Here is a 13,951-nt window from a genome sequence, read left to right on the forward strand (position 1 = left end):
GATATTTTGAGATCGTCATCCCTTTTGCCAGGGCCTCTTCCCAGCTTTACCTTTGCTATCTTCATGGGTGCCCTCTCAGATTTACTTGTGCTACCCTCCATGGGTACCCTCCCAGGTTTACTCCCCGAAGATCCCATTTTACCCACCAGTGAGATTTTCAGTGGTCCTTCCCTGTGGACTCTTCACGGACATCCCTGGTCTGCCACTCATCTGTTTCTTGGACAGTCTCAGGAACCCAATCAATCGCCCAGTGCCGGACACAACCAAGGGGAGCTGATCACCAAAACTGGGTGAGGCGCACCTTCAGCTCCACTTGCTGCCTGCAGCCCCTGGACGGTGAAAATATCCTGGACAAGATCCCCCAAATTGTCAGGAAAGTTAATCCACAAACACCAGAGGCTTATGTCCAAAAGGAGACAGAGGAGCCCTGTAACTTTATTTTACTAAAGGGAGAGGTCATGGGCATTCCCCGTGGGGTCTCTCAAACTGTTAGAGGACGCAGCCTCCTTTTTATCCTAATTTCCCAGCTGCATTTCCCTCTCTCTTTCCCCATTGGCTGAGGTACTTGAGAGGTACAGACTTTCCGAATCAACTAATACACCCCCTTTCTAATGTGTACTCCTGCCCTTTTTCCTTGTGTCTCTGTTCTTTTTTTCTAAATCTAGAGATTTAGCGCAGTCTTGAGTGAGTAACAGTCTGTGTCAATTAGTGGAATTCCTATGTAATTTATGGTTGCCCCCACTGCTTCTTTCACCTCTCTGTATCTGGCCTTATCTACCATCAGGCCCACAGTTTGTTTGTAAAGACACCTCCTCATTCCTTTCACTTCCAACTGGAACTATTCTATTTATTTAATTTATATTACCTGAATTTGAAACTTATTTATGTTTTATTCAAGTTGCTAAAGATAGGTTGGTTCCTGATGGCATATTAAATTTAATCAATTGTAACCATGCCAGAAAGGAAACACATTGGAAGGAGGCTTCTGTTTCTGTTGACTTTAAATAATTCCTGTGATAGCTCTACAGTAGCTTGCTTGAAAAAGAGAAATTAGAAAGTTAGCTAGTTATCTCAAACAGATAATTGCTTAATTAAAGTTACATTAAAGCAAAAGTAGTATTGCATTTAAAGATATGAATTGAAGATCAGATTCACGATATCATTCCTTCAAATTCAGATCAAGCAAACATCTAGACACTTGATTTCTGAGGGTTGAGGGTTCTTGATTCTACCATCAAATCAAGAGGGCTGAGGTGTTTTTTTTCATCAGTTAAGGCTGTTTCTCTTTAGTTTGGAAGGATATCAAGAACACAAAATTTTCTGGGACCAGAGGGAACCTGGTTCTCACGCAAAGCTATTCAATAGCATTCAAAGCTTCTGTAAGAGTTCAGCCATTTTATTTCTAACCAAACTAGGTGGCACCTCAAAGCATCCAAAAAGGCTAGGAAGTTTATGTACAGCTGCAACCAGTACCTCCTGCTTCTGATCTCTGGTAATATGGTTAGCATAACTAATGCCATTTTATAAGGTAAATGGCTATTCTCTGTAACTGAGCTGGTCACGTATTGGTCACTTTTTGCCTCCTCAAGGTCTTGAAGGTCCTTCACACTATGCAGACCTCCCCTTCCCTATTGGCCTCCAGATTTTTGGACACCATGCTGACTTCTCCCCACCTTACTGGCTTTGAAGGTCCCAAGGCAGCTGGTCAAATCTTTATTTTAATTTCTAGTAGGCATGATATAAATTATTGAGACCACACAGTCAATAGGAGCTAAGAACATTATTAGTGTATAATTGCTGAATCATTATCTGGAGACCCAAGACCCCTACTAAGGGCAAGTGATCAACAAAATTAATTTTTTGCAAGAACAGAGGTTTCTTATCTGAAGGATCCATATCTAAGAGAAACATTAACTGTTGATGCCTAAAAATTTGCAAAAGTTAATGATGGAAACATCTGGATTAACAGACAAATCACAAGGATGCTGACAGACAATTATACTGCACTCCTACAAAATACATACTTGTAACGTATGTTGCTATGCTGCACCACGTTTATGATTAGACAATTAGAAATCTGCATTAGTAGGTGGATTATTCATATCATACTCTTGTAGCATAAGGTATAAAATCTCTGAAAATCCCTTGTTTGGCTGACACATCTCATGCACTTGAATAAATACATACCTTTGTAATTCTATACTTTGCGTCCTAGACTCTCTCCTCAGTCGTCACAGGCCAAATTTGTAACACAGGATATCCATAGCTGATTTTTCTTTCTTATGCTGGCTTACACATTTTCTTTCCTATGATGGTGAGAGGGCAGTGTGCAGCCACTTGCTCCCAAGGCCTGTTTAAGGAAGCGGTACCGCTGCCATAAAGCACTGTGGCCACTTCACGAGGCAGCATTAGATCCACCGCGGTGGGTGGGCAAATGAGAGGGGAAAGACGGACATTCACCGCCCCAGGGCCTAGTGGCCTAAGTTTGGAGAAGGGCTAACAGACAGCCAACTGGGGACAAGCCCACACCACTCTCCGCTACGACGCCACTCTCCTCGACGGAGCGCCGAGAGACGGCAATGGAGGAAAAGGAGCGCCTGCGCGGTAATGAGTAGCGGTGGACTAGGTGGAGGATTGCTTCCTGCACTCCTGTCGCAGTTCGGAATTTGCAGTGCGCCTGCGTGTTGGTAGAGGGGAAGAGGGCGGTGTCCGGTCCCGTGTTTTGAATGTCTCGATGCGGCTAGCTCACTATTTGGCAGGAAAGTGAGGAGGCCTCTATTCTGATGGTAGAGTTCGTGTACGGAGAGGAGGATCCAAATGTAGGAGAGGCGAATTGGAGGCAGCAGTGGTGACTGTGGAGTGGGACAAACGAAACAAGGGGAGCAGCTCCCCATACTGCTGCCGCAGAGAATCTGGGTGGCCTAGTGAGACAGGAGGACTGCTTCGGCTGCAGTGCTAACACTTCTAGACTATCCTCCTGGCACTCCCAGGCGCCCATCCCCCCAGCAGGTGAGTAGTGAATGCGGGGGAAGGGGGAAGGGAAAGGAAAGCACAGCTTAGGACCGGGTAGAACCGGAGGGAGTCGCTGTGGAACGAGCTCGGAGCCACTTCGTAGCTTCCCCTCCCCCTTCCCTGCGGCTGACGTTATTTATATACTTGCGGTATTCCGTCTCTGTTAACCCTTTCTTCTTCACTGTCTGCCTCAGCAGCCCGCCTAAAAGCCGCGGGAGGCGGGCGAGAGTGGGGGTCCTCAGATTCTCTTCCCATGTAGTACCTCGACTCCTTGGCAACCACCACTCTTTTGGGCTCTGGGGGACTGCTGCTCTCGTTTGGCATGGCCCCTCCCAATATCTACCCCGCCCACATCGCGTCCGTTGCTGGAGAGAAGGGGTCGCAGCTGCACATTCCCCCTTCCTCTCTGTGGATCCATTGTATTGTGGGCTGGGGCCCGCTAAGGGGCTCCCAGCAGATAAGCCTCTCTGTCGATAGTGCACGTTGAGGGAGACAGGTATGTCTGACCTGTCATCTATTGGCTCCCCTCATGAGAAAATGTGGTGCAGGGGACGTGAGGGTGGTGGCCGGGCTCGGCCGAGCCTCAGTAGCCAAAGGCTGGAGCTGTGAAAGTTGCTAACGCGTCGGGCTGGCAGCACTGGAGTTGCACACGCCACCGCTGCTGTCCGGGACACCCAGAGTGTGTGGACGTATGCTCGTGCTTTGCTCGCGCTTTTCTGGGTTCCTTTGTCTGCTGCTGTCGCCGCTTTCCCCTCCTCCCTCGATTACCTCTTTCTCCTCCCTCCTCTCCTTTCTTTCCCCCTCCCTTCTTTCCCCTCTCTTCCAGACTCAAAACGCTGCTGCAGCTGCAGGATTGTAAATACTGGAATAACACACACAATATGGCTGACGTTCGCCCTGCTCCTTCAACGGGCTCTCCTCTTTCTCCCTCTGTCTGCACTGCTTAGCCTCTTCTCCATTTAGTCTTTTGTTTCTTCTCATTCATCTCCCATAAAAAAAAAGAATTCACTCTCCTTATTGCGCCCATGGCGGGATTTCAAGGGTAAGGATCGTCACTTTGGAGGCTTTCTCCTTTCGTTTTGACGTTTTGCAACAAAATCCAAACCTAAAATTAGAGGGGGTTTGGGAACCTAGCAAGGCCTGGAGGGAGGGCGAGAATTGGCTGAGCCCCTGCTGAGAGAGGCTCGGTTGGAATGCGCGTATATCTTTGGGGGGAGGGGGCTGGTGCACTGAAGTGCTGGCAGAGATGAAATACTGTATTATGCTTGCAAAAATGATCTAGTACTTTCTTTCATTTTGGGATGTAGATCAGTATAAGGTATTAACTTGGTGCAGTCTTATTAAAAAAACCTGAGCTACTTATGTTAGGCATTGTGTAGTGAAAAAACATAGCATAGGTTTTCTTGGCTTTCTCTGTATCTCCTTGTCAGTATCTTAAATAGCTCACAGATCACAGGATATAAAACTGAAATTAACACTTGCCAGGTCTCTTTGTGTTGCTGGTTTTCTGTCACAGAATTATTTGCCCTTGTGATGACAATAGTATAAACAGAAGTGTGTTGTTTTTGTTGTTAATAAGAGCATTTTTTCTTAAAAAAGTAAAAGGCATGGCATTGTGAACTGAAGTACGATACTGAACTACACAACAGCATATTTCTGACTTTTAACACAAGACAGATGTTCAGTTCAGCACCTACCAACCTTATTTATTTAGCATACCCTCTTCTGACTTCAAAGAAAATAACATATATTTTATTGGGTGGTTGGGGTTTTTTAATGACATAAAGCCAAAATAACATTTTAATTTCTTGGGCGTACCTAAAATGATCTTCTGGGGAACAGCGTATCTAGGTTGTAAGGATGAGTACCCAAGGTGCAAAGGATGTGATGCTTTCTATTACTTTCTAAATATGTGTTACTGTAACTCATAGTCAATGTTTCATTTTCAAAGATTATATTTAAAAACACAGTCTTTATTTAAAGTATGAACACATTGATAGCCATGGCGTCTATCAGAGCAGTGCCCTAAAGTAATGTCCTAACTTTTTTTTTTGTTTTTGCTATTTTGCTTTAGAAGCTTCTAGTGGAGGAGCACTGGCATAGCTTAATCATAGTTCTTGAGTTAGAAGTAGTTACTGCATTTTAATGCTAGAATTAAGTATCATATATTAATACATTCTTTAATTTTTTCCCTCCTGCTTTTTCTCTCCCCATTAACAAGTGTTGATTAACTGGAAAAGACTATAAATTATAGGATCAACTTTACCACAATGTAAAACTTGAGTGGAGTAATCCAAATTGCATTCTGAAATATGTATTCATGTCATGGCTCCCAAGCCAATTGTAATATTTCTAGATGAAAAAGTCTGAGCAAAAGTCTGTAACTTGATATGTCGGTGAATTTGTGCAGCACTCAGTTACTCTAACTATCATTAACTAATCAAAATATTAGTTAACTAATTTGTATTTTATCTATGAACAGTGTAAAATGGGCCTGGTAATGCTAAAGTAATTTTCAAGTAATGGTGAAATTATTTAACTGAATAATATACAGTACTTATTACTTTTTTTTACGTGACAGTGGTTGGATTTAACTTTCTCTTTTATTCTAAAATGTGAATTTGGTGATGACATGCACAAATGTAGGAGGTGAATTTATTTGACTACTTGACAGGTTGAGGAGAATGTTTTCCTATTCTTTGACCATGTTGTAGCTGATAGTCCCCTTGTATTAACAGTGCCAGCTACTTTAATTGAAGTGCTTTGGATTCAGTCCCTGCAGTTCCAATTTCTGGGAGTGATCAGTGGTGTGGTAACCTCGTTAGTCTTAATGTTCCTTTCTGGAGGTTTTGGTTTGTTTGATTCTGTGTCAGAGTTCTGGGGAGCCTATCTGTTTGCTTAAGTTTAAGACTGCTTGTATCTGCAAGTTTGGAAATGCTTTAGGATAAAAGTGCTCTAATAAAATATATTGTTGATGTTTAAGGTCACTGGTTCATCTCTCATCCTTCTGTTTTCAGAGTCTTCCTAGTGATTCAGAGGTAGTCCTGAATACCAAGTTCCCTATGTAACTTTGTGTCTAGCCTATTATGATAATTCCCTCTGAATGTGTACCTCAAAGGTTTTTTAATTCTATCTACTGTATTGCTTGGTGGGTTTTTTGTTTTCTGATATAAAATTTCGATAGCCAAACCAAATTTTATCTTTATATCTTTTATTTTAAAGAAAGCAAGCAAGCAGCGCTGGGTGGCCAGGGAGTCACCATTCCACTAATGGCGCACACCACTTACAAGTTTGGCAAAGTATATATGCTGTTTTTAAGCCTACAAAGCATTTTCCAATGTGCTTGTGTTAGTCCGAATCAGCAGACATCATTAAGCTGGGATCAGCAATTTCATAATCTTTCCAGGTGGTCGTTGGCTTCCTGTCCTGTTCATGGTTATATGGAGGGAAGCCCTTCACCAGTGTCTGCTAAATAATTTTAGTCTCGTACAAGTGCATCAAGCTTTTAATTATATATAAGCATTTAGTCGCTTTGTTGAAATATCCCTTAGCTTTACCACAGCTTCCTCTATTCTATTCTAAGCATCAGTCATTTTTGCCACTTCATCTCTTGACTCTACTATGCTTCTTCTATTTTCTTTTTCGATGATTTATTTGGCTATTTGGTCAGAAAGTTTCAAAACCGTTCTTAGTAGTTATCCCAGGGAACGTGTCCACTTTCAACACAGCAGATACAAGCATTTACTGATTCCATTGCCAATTGACACGAATCACAAAAACATTTTTAACAATCCCTCCCCTTTTTCTTTACGTTATTGATTCATGTCTGCTTCAAATCGAGCTAATACTTTTCGGGTCGCAGTTATATTTGGTTCTGCTTTGGCCTTGACTATCATAAGGGAGTGAGTTTTTTCTCCCGTGGTTGTTATTTTAGGGTTGATGGGTGTTGCTGAAATCTGCATTCCTTGGATTACTGAATGTATTAGCTTAATAAAGCATAGAATCATACGTGGTATAAACAATAGGCCTAATGCAGAACAAAGCAACATGAACCCCAACTTCTTCTACCAGGCTTCTTTAAACGAATTATTCCACCAATTGTCCGTTAATATGGAATTCCATTTCTGCACTGGAACATGTGCAACTCATTTAATTTCGTCTGCCAAATTTGTAATAGCCTCTCCATTATCATCAATCTCTAAACAACATTCAGATGTATTAAATTTTCCACAAAACCCCCCTTCTTCAGCTAATAAATAATCTAGGGCTAGCCTATTCTGATATACTGCTGCTGTGGTCTGGGTTAGTTGTCTAGCTACAAGCTTTAATGCCTCTGCTGTTTGGTTAGAAGTAATTTCTACAACGGCTTGTAACCTAATAATTCGGTTAAGCATATAAATAGGGGTTCTATAACCCCAGTTGCTGTCTCGAGCCCAGGAGGCAGGATCATAGTAATCTATGATCTGTTGGGGAGTCCATTCTTCATTATTCCAGGTCTGTTTTCCTCCTATTTCAGTTCGTTTTCTACTACATAAAGTTTCATAAAGAGGTCGTCCTAAATATTCACCTTTGCTCTTCAGTAGCAAAAAGAATGCAGGTTGTATAATTCCAATTGTACAGGTACCTCTCCATCTCTTTGATAGTTCATTATATGCCCTTTTACCACATATCCAAAATAATCCATCTGGAGCTTTCTAATTTTCATCCGTCTGCCCTGGATTTTCCCAATATCCCTTAAGATCTTTTACCTCCTTAAAAGTATTAGCATGTGTTACACTTTTCCAGCAAATAGTTCTGTTGGTACAATTGATAGACCAATAACCTGTTGGTGGTTTCAGCCACCAGGTCATAAAAGTGGAGTTGGTGGTATATATCATCTTGCAGGGGGTATGTCCTACATATGTAGTAAAATTGTTTCCTTCCCTAGAAATACAAAGTTGGCCTACTACTTCATGACTCAATATCCACCCCTCAGGTTGAATTTCATTAGATTTATGTGTCCTGTTACATAATATCAACTGATCAGGTCCTACCCCTTCTCCTCTGCATGGCCATTGCTCGGCCATTTGGGATCCCCCACAAATCCAACAGTTAGTCACATTCAATTCCTTAACTACTTTTTGCATCAAATCAATAAACAATTTTTTTCCCCCTAATGTGGGGAGGTCCCAATCACTGAGTTTTTTTCTTAATTCTTTCATATAGGTCACTTCCTGCTCTTACTCTTTTTTTGGTTTGAATTTCCCCTAAATTCTTTGTGATGTTTTTCACTAATTCTTCCTTGAATTTATCGTGTACTCCCCCTTTATCTGAGTATCTCCACATTCCGCCTTTGGCAAAACAGAGGAATGGTTCTCCCTGGGGACAAAATTGATAGTTTCAAGGGGCCCATCCTTCGATTTCTAAATTTGTTTCCACCCAGTAACTCTTCTCTCCTATTGTACAGGTTTCAAGTTTTCCTGGGTCATAACATCCTGCATTAATATGAGTGTGTGCTGCAAATGCTCGGGTCATGGTCCAGCCATACTTCACATTTTGGTAGCACTTTAAGCAGGCATCGGTTATCCCATTCCATGGAAGACTCAACAGTACCATAAGGACCCACAGTTTTATTATCCCTCTGCCTCCTTCGCCTAACAGGGTGCTTCCGGCAGCGAGGGGTGCCATCTTCTCAGCACCAAGGATAGTCTTCAGGGGTTCCACATGAGCTTTCCCGGATTTTGTGCTTTTTCTTAAATACTTCCCAATTCTTTGCTTTGACTGGCTCGGATCCGCAAGGGACTCAATTGTTTGCGACACTCAATCTTTTTAATATTTGCCTTGCTTGATAGTCCCCCTCTTAATCTGTATTTCCACAACATCCACCACTCACAAGAATCTAGTTCTAATGTTCCTTCCTCTATTCTCTTTTTTAAAATATATTTGGTTAAAATCTGTTTGGTGTGTTTACACTCTGGACACAACCCACTTGGAGGATAACCCCTGTGACAATGATAATACCACCTCTCCTTGTAATAGTTGCATTCAGTACTAACAAAGGGATAGCAATTACAATCCTTTTCAATACAGGTTAAATTTATCTCCTGGCATCTGATTTTCATGTTATTTTCACCTTCAGTTCTCCTGGCTGAGAGGTAATTTTCCAGTCTGCTTCCTTTGTTGTTATAGGTCCTTTTACTCGGGAGATGTGTGTCCACCCTTTTTCTGCAGTCTGGATTGCCATATCTATGGTCAAGAGCACAAGAAAAGATCCATCCCAACAGGGAGTCAAGCTACTTTCTTTCCAACTACAGATCAATACTTGATCACCTGGTTGTATTTTATGAATTACAAATCCTAGGGGAGGAGTTTGCTTCATGATTCCTTTCTTATGAATTTCTTGAACATTTTTTCCCAAAGTCATGACATACCCTTGGATCGACATATCATCTACTATAGCATTTCCCACCGGCATCTCTTGAGAATATGGCATCCTATATAACATCTCATATGGGGAGATCCCATGCTCTGAGTTCGGCATTGTTTGAATATTTAATCAATGCCAATGGTAATCACTTAATCCAAGATAGTTTTGTTCCAATCATTAGTTTTGCTAGCTGATGCTTTAGGGTCTGGTTCATTCTTTCTAGTCTCCCTGAACTCTGAGGGTGCCAAGGGATATGATATTCCCAGGAGATCCCTAGAGCTTTCACAGAATCAAAGAATCACAAGGTTGGAAGAGACCTTCAAGATCATCGAGTCCAACCCATGTCCTAACACCTCAACTAAACCATTGTTATAAATTTGCGCCACAACGGATCATAATCCAATTAAAATTTTATTAATTACAGCAAGTAGAATATGAGCAAAGACAGCGCTGGACGACAGGGGAGTCCACGCTCCACCAACTGCCGCCCTGATCAGTTCAAACAGCCCCCTTTTATTCCATTTTTCATGAAGTAGTGGGGTCCCCTTTTGTCTTCCTGGAATATCTTGCAAGCCAGTTCCTGGAATGTCTTGCAGTTATCTTATGTTTGCATAAGCAGTCTCTGGTGTAAGTGATTGCAGTTATCTTGTCTTGTATAAGCTGTGTCCGTTGGCTGTTTGCATATCTTCTGTTGCCTAACCTTTACATTGGGCTTAACATATATCTTAATAAACAATACCCCAGTCTATAGTTTCTCACACCATGGCACCGAGTGCCACATGCAATCTTTTTTTAAACGCATCCAAGGATGGTGATTCCACCACCTCCCCGGGAAGACCATTCCAGAACTTTATCACTCTTTCTGTAAAAAACTTTTTCCTAACCTATCTAATATCTAACCTATATTTCCATTGACGCAGCATGAGACTGTGACCTCTCGTTCTGTCAGTTGCTGACTGGAGAAAGAGACCAACCCCCACCTGACTACAACTACCCTTCAGGAAGTTGTAGAGACTGATAAGGTCACCTCTGAGTCTCCTTTTCTCCAGGCTAAACAACCCCAGCTCCCTCAGTCATTTCTCATAGGGCTTGTGTTCCAAGCCCCTCACCAACCTCGTTGCCCTCCCGTGGATGCGCTCAAGCATCTCAACGTCCTTCCAAAACTGATGGACTCAGAACTGGACACAACATTCAAGGTGCAGCCTCACCAGTGCCGAGTACAGGGGGAGAATGACCTCCCTGCTCCTGCTAGCCACACTATTCCTGATACAGGCCAGGATGCCATTGGCCTTCTTGGCCACCAGGGCAAACTGCTGGCTCATGTTCAGTCATCTGTCGACCAGTACCCTCAAGGTCCCTTTCCTCCTGGGCACCGTCCAGCCACACCGTCCCCAGCCTATAATGCTGCAGGGGGTTATTGTGACCAAAATGTAGGACTCGGCACTTGGACTTATTAAACTACATCTTGTTAGACTCTGCCCATCCATCCAACCATTCCAGGTCTCTCTGCAGAGCCATCCTACCTCCCAACAGATCAACACGTGCTCCCAGCTTAGTGTCGTCTGCAAACTTACTAATGAAAGACTCAATACCCTCATCCATATCATCAATAAAAATGCTGAACAGAAATGGCCCCAGCACAGACCCCTGAGGGACACCACTGGTGACTGGCCACCAGCTGGATGCAGCACTGTTCACCACCACTCTCTGGGCCCAGCCTTCCAGCCAGTTCTTAACCCGCAAAGAGTGCTCCTGTCCAAGCCGTGGGTACCAGCTTTTCCAGGAGTATGCTGTGGGAGACACTGTCAAATGCCTTGCTGAAGTCCAAATAGACAACATCTACAGCCTTTCCTGCATCCACCAGGCAGGTCACCTGGTCATAAAAGATTAGGTTGGTCAAACATGACCTACCCCTCCTAAACCCATGTTGGCTGGGTCTAATACTCTGGCCATCCTGTAGATGCTGCAAGATGACACTCAGTATAAATTGCTCCATTATCTTGCCAGGTACTGAGGTCAGACTGACTGGTCTATAATTACCAGGATCCTCCTTCCCACCCTTTTTGTGAATGGGCATCACACTGGCAAGCTTCCAGTCGTCTGGAACCTCACCAGTGAGCCAGGACTGTTGGTAAATGATGGAGAGTGGCTTTGCAAGCTCATCTGCCAGGTCTCTCATCGCCCTGGGATGGATCCCATCTGGTCCCGTAGGTTTATGAATATCCAAGCATCTCAGAAGTTCTCTGACTGCCTCCTCTTGCATAATGGGGGGATCATTCTGTTCCCTGGCACCATCAACCAACCCAAGCAAACAGTTGTCCTCGGGACAAGCAGTCTTCCCACTAAAGACTGAGGCAAAGAAGGCATTAAACACTTCTGCCTTATCTACATCTGTAGTTACTAAGTTCCCTCCCTCATCCAGTAAAGAACAAAGGCTGGTCCTACCCTTCCTTTTATTATTAATATATTTGTAAAAACATTTTTTATTATCCTTTACAGAAGTCGCCATTTTAAGTTCAAACTGAACTTTGGCCTCCCTAATTTTTTTCCTACATGCTCTAGCAGCCCCCTTAAATACTTCCTGAGAGGCCTGACCCTCCTTCCAAAGATGATACATCCTCCTTTTATTCCTAAGTTCCTTCAAAACCTCCTTGCCCATCCAAGGTGGATGTTTACCTTGTTGACTTTTCTTTTGGCACACAGGGACAGTCTGTTCCTGTGCCCTCAAGATCTCTGTTTTGAAGCATGCCTACCTTTCCTGAACTCCTTTGTTTTTAAGGGCTGCTTCCCAAGGAACTCTCTGAATAAGTTTCCTAAGTAGGCCAAAGTCTGCCCTCCGGAAGTCCGGTGTAAGAGTCTTATTGGTGTTTGTCCTGGTTCAGGGCAGTTTTGGGAGAGAATCCCCAAAGGGGTTCCTCTAGAAGGCAGATTCAATCAGCCCCTCCCCCACACCTGGTTTGGGAAAAAATGCCTCCTTGGAGAAAAGTGGAAAAAAACGTTTATTAAACAAGAAAACCTAAACAATATTAAACAATAAAACTTCTTGCCGCTCCAAAAGAGAGACAAAGTCAGAAATATCTTCCCCCCCCCCCCCCCCCCGCGGGCTGCAGCTCGGCTCACTCAGTCTCTGATTAGTCCCTCCGGTGCTGGAAATGCCACGGCCCAGGCCCGGCCCACTGGGCCACGGGTGCGAGCTGCTGCTGCTCTTCTGGTTGTTCAGACCAGAGCAGGTTTTAGCAGGTCCAAAGAAAAGGAAAAGCCACAGTCCAGGGAACTTCTTTGCCTCAGCTAGCTAAAACTAACCAAAAAGCAAAGGAGAGCTCTGTCTTGCTGTCTGTCCATCCACAGACAACACAGTCCAGGAGCAGGAATGTGGAGAAGTGAGTGCAGTTTCTGAAAACAAACTCCGTGCTTCTTCCCCCCCCTTCACTCCTGGAACAAGTCTTAAAGGTGCAAAACTTATTATTCAGCATAAACAGAACAGATGATTGGGGATAAAAGCAACATACAGTCAACCTAGGACATTTCGCCTCCTCCTGATTTCACCAAATATGGAGAACTCTATAATTTCATGATCACTCTTGCCCCAAGCGGCCTCCAACTACTACATCTCCCACCAGCCCATCTCTATTTGAAAACAGCAGGTCTTACATAGTCCCTCCCCTCGTGGGCCCACCCACCAGCTGCGACAAAAAGTTGTCCTCCATACACTAAAAATTTCCTGGACTGCCTCTTTTCTGCTGTATTAAGTTCCCAGCAGATGCCTGGCAGGTTGAAGTCACCTACAAGAACAAGGGCTGATGATCCTGAAACAGTATCTAGCTGCTTATAGAATAAGTTGTCCACCTCTTCTTCCTGGTTGGGTGGATGATAACAGACTCCCAGGAGGATATCAGCTTTGTTGGCCTTCCCCTTAATTCTTACCCATAGGCATTCAACTCCATAAGTTTCAATACCTATGGTGTCAAAAGCCTCCTTAATATAAAGGTCCACTCCTCCACCTCTTCTCCCTTTCCTGTCTCTTCTGAAGATCTTGTAGCCATCCAGTGCAGTGCTCCAACTATGTGAGTCATCCCACCACGTTTCTGTGATGGCGACTACATCATAGTTCTGCTGTTGCACCATGGCCTCCAGCTCTTCTTGTTGTTACCCGTGCTGCATGCATTGGTATACATGCACCTCAGCTAGGCTACTGATTTCTCCCCTAACTCAGGCGTACCACCCTTGGGTCTGCTTCCAGACAGCCCAGATGCATCCCCTTCCCCCTTCAGACCTAGTTTACTTTCATTACTTCATTTAACACTTTCGAGGTAAAGTGGGAGCCCTGATCTGAATCAATCACTCTAATCATCCCAAATTGTGGAATTATTTCTTCTAAAATAATCTTTGTAACAAAATGTGCTGTCACTCATGCTGCAGGGTAGGCCTCTACCCAATGAGTTAATTGGTCTGCTATTACTAACAAATACTTATATCTTCCCACTTTCGGTAGTTTGGTAAAATCCACTTGTATCTTTTCAAAAGGCCTATATG

The 13,951-nt window shown here is 43.5% G+C and overlaps 1 protein-coding gene and 1 long non-coding RNA gene across 5 annotated transcripts in view; one reads left to right on the plus strand and one right to left on the minus strand.

Moving 5' to 3' along the window:
- LOC116806910 (uncharacterized) overlaps positions 1-2,477 on the minus strand; it is a 33,282-nt gene extending 30,805 nt beyond the window's left edge. The window contains exon 1 of the long non-coding RNA XR_004365973.3: positions 2,188-2,477. This is a non-coding gene — a long non-coding RNA (uncharacterized lncRNA). The remainder of the gene's footprint in view (positions 1-2,187) is intronic.
- A 187-nt stretch (positions 2,478-2,664) lies between these two features.
- Positions 2,665-13,951, plus strand: part of LOC116806909 (spindlin-Z) — a 172,207-nt gene continuing 160,920 nt past the window's right edge. The window contains exons 1-2 of one of the 4 annotated variants that reach the window (XM_032744727.3): positions 2,665-3,009; positions 3,839-4,054. The gene's annotated coding sequence lies outside the window, so the exon portion shown is untranslated. The other 3 variants (XM_072923080.1, XM_032744728.3, XM_032744729.3) reach the window with 3 other exon arrangements.

This window comes from Taeniopygia guttata, chromosome W, assembly GCF_048771995.1.
Source record: "Taeniopygia guttata chromosome W, bTaeGut7.mat, whole genome shotgun sequence".
Classification (NCBI taxonomy): Eukaryota; Metazoa; Chordata; class Aves; order Passeriformes; family Estrildidae; genus Taeniopygia; species Taeniopygia guttata.